The sequence below is a fragment of the Thunnus albacares genome, chromosome 1 (assembly GCF_914725855.1).
Source record: "Thunnus albacares chromosome 1, fThuAlb1.1, whole genome shotgun sequence".
NCBI lineage: Eukaryota > Metazoa > Chordata > Actinopteri > Scombriformes > Scombridae > Thunnus > Thunnus albacares.
Window position 1 is genome coordinate 19723419 of NC_058106.1, and position 3198 is coordinate 19726616.

The following is a 3198-nucleotide window of genomic DNA, read 5'->3' on the forward strand; positions in this document are numbered from 1 at the left end:
AAAACTGGACTTTAAGTGGTTATTTAAAATACCATGTTATTCAATTCAAGTGATAAGGAGAAATTAAATAATAGAAGATCAAAATCACTGATAGAACCTGTTTTAGAGCACAGCAGAGCTCATAGAACTACACTGTGTAACCTTTTTTGAGCTGAATCTGCAGCTGCATAATCTTGATAGCCAACAAGAAACCTGATCAGCATGTTTTCTTTTGTCCACTCATAGTACAAGGCTGAGTTCCAGGTGAGTATCAGGCTGTGACTGTAGTGTGAGCCAGATATGACAGTTGTTTGCTGTCAAAAACATACTCGAGAAAGGTTTTCCTTTAGGCACATAGGTAGGAGGTATTGAATACATACCTTGCAGAGGGAAAATATAAAAAATGTTAAGTAAAGTGGACACTTAGTAGTGCTGAAAGACAGTTGAATATTGCATTGCTCTTATTGCTCCCAGCTGTTTAAAGCCTGTGACCTCATCCATGTTTTGTTCATTTGCACCATTTCACTGCAGCTCTGCAGGTTGGTCAGACCTCATTATCTGCAGCCTTTATCCCTCGCTCCCCACTGAGCATATCATCGTCTACCACCCTGCAGGATCTTCCACTGTTCACAGAGAGGGCAGCATGGTGTTGGACCTCAGAGCCGCCATTAAACACTCACTGACCTGATCCACATTTAAACCATGCGCACACACACACACACAGACACACACACACACACACACACATATGGTCACTTCTGGGGACTTCACATAGACTTACATTAATTTCCTGGAGACTTATCCCAACCCTGACCTTAACCTAAACTTAACCTTAGCCACTGATGCAAAAATCAGCTTTTTCCCAATTGAGGACACAGCTTTTGTCCCCAACTGGACGAGCCGTCCCCAATTAACGGGTCCTAAGTCTGAAAATTGTCCCCTAAAGTAGCCTATGACAGACCACACACACACACACACACACACACAAACAAAGCAGAACCAAACCATGCATGCACTCACGCCCAAGTTAAGGGATTACCAAATTCATCCTGAGGGGGACATGAATGTGTGTATCAAATTTCGAGGCCATCCGTCCAAAAGCTGTTGAAACATTTCACTTGAAACCACGAACGTCCACAATTCAACCTCATGGTGCTGCCAGAAGAAAGGTTAGGGTATCATCTGGGAACTATAAACGTCTGAACAAAAATTGTACAAATCCATCTTGTAGATGTTGAGTTTTCACATAAATAGTGAAAAACTGTCATCAGAGGAACAGTCAGTAGATCACCAAGGATTCATCCTCTGGGCACCATGAATATATATCTCTGCCACATTTTATGGCGATCCATAAAGTTGTCAAGACATTTCACTAAAATGCAAACTTGCTGGTGTCACTGCAGGAAAAGAAGTAGGATTAATACTCTTGGTGCCATGAATGTCTGTACCGAAATTTATAGCAGTCCATCTAAAAGTTGAGATATTTCAGTTTGGATCAGAGTGGTGGACTGACCAACCAGTAGACTCACAGTGCAATCTCTAAAGCTATGCCACTAGCATGGCTAAAAACATCAATTTTGTGAAATATATATCTAAGTAAAAATTAAAAAAAGATTTAAGAAATTTGTTTACACTACACTGAGGGAAGGAAATCTCAAAAGTTTAATGTAAGTTTTAACCCTTGTTCCTTCAAAGCTATATTGAAGGATTGCTCTTATTGTTGCTTTGGACAAAAGTCTATGCCAAATAAATGCTCTGTGAAATAATGTTATATATCTGAATCAATATTTGTACATGTTTTTTTGCATGAAAAGAGAGATTGACTGAGATTTCCAACTTTATTATACTCTAAAAGCTATATACTATAATTCTAGGCAACGCAAAAAAAACCTCAAACTGTAACTAACACATTTTTAAGTAATCTCTAATTCTGCTTTTTGATCTATATTCCTTCCTCCTCTCTGCTCTAGGGTCAGTGACTCGTGGCTACACTGTGTTAGTGAGCACTGTGGGTAAGTCAACGCAATCAGATTAAGCAATTTAAGAAATCTATTTGCTGATTTGCTAATCTATCAACTTGATTCAGGTTCAGATTTAACCTTAGACGGAAGGCACCAACAGCATACCTGATGCATCTTAGTCATGTAATAGGATAAGTGTGTGTTTTTAAAATACTTAATTGCACACACAACAGTAATTGGACTGTGGGATTTTCATTGCAATTCTTTCACAAGATAGCCGTAACCTTGATTGAGACATTACTGTAACAGTAAATTCACTGTCTGAGGTGCTGAACCAATTTCTCGGAAAAATTGGATTTTCTCCCAAATGTTGTAAATTATCATTTGGACCAGGATTAAAATCCCAGTAGGGCAAACCTTGAGACTGTTATCAAAAACAAAACCAATGTAATCTATTTTATGATGATTGTTTATGATGTTCTGTAACGACTGAAAATGCCTGATGTGGCTTTCTAGTCAGAAAATTATTTTAAAAACCTTATTAAATCAAAAATGAAAATCTTTCTTTAGTGTCAACTTCCTTTGATTTGCAATTAAGAATAAATGACTCTGGATGCAAAACATAAGTTGATATATATGATATTTTGCTAAATTTCATGAAAACACATTCCCTGTTTCCTGTGTTTGTTTCCAGGACTCGGACCCTATTTTAGGATAACAGAAAAATGTCTGAGGAACTGTGAGGTGTGTCAATAAGAAATAAAACATAAATGATACATAATGTTTGCATATATGTGTGCACTATCTATGTGGCACTGTTGCTTTAACCAAACTGTACACAAAAATCTGGGCTTTGATTATTGGGTTGTTTTCTTTAGTGCTGTGTTCTGTTCTCTCCCAACTGGTTTACAAGGAATGATGTGGTTTCAAAGCAGCCTGCTATCATAACAGATTTTCAGAAGCCTTGTTTTTCCTCACTCTTCACTCCTCCGAGCAGCATTAAGAGAACTGAAACATCTCTAATGATAGCAGACCAAATCGATTTCAAGGTAACAGGAGGGGGGAGGATGGCGGAGATATAAGAGAAAGGAGCATGGATGTATTGCAGTGAAGGGCATTCTTCTCAGTCAAATTCAAGCTGCTCACTCACAGGATTTATGCAAAAAAACAAAACAGCTCTCCGTACTTCCTCACCCAAAGAATGTAACTATTTGTGAGTAACATATAATCATTTAATGATAAAACATTTACATTAAAC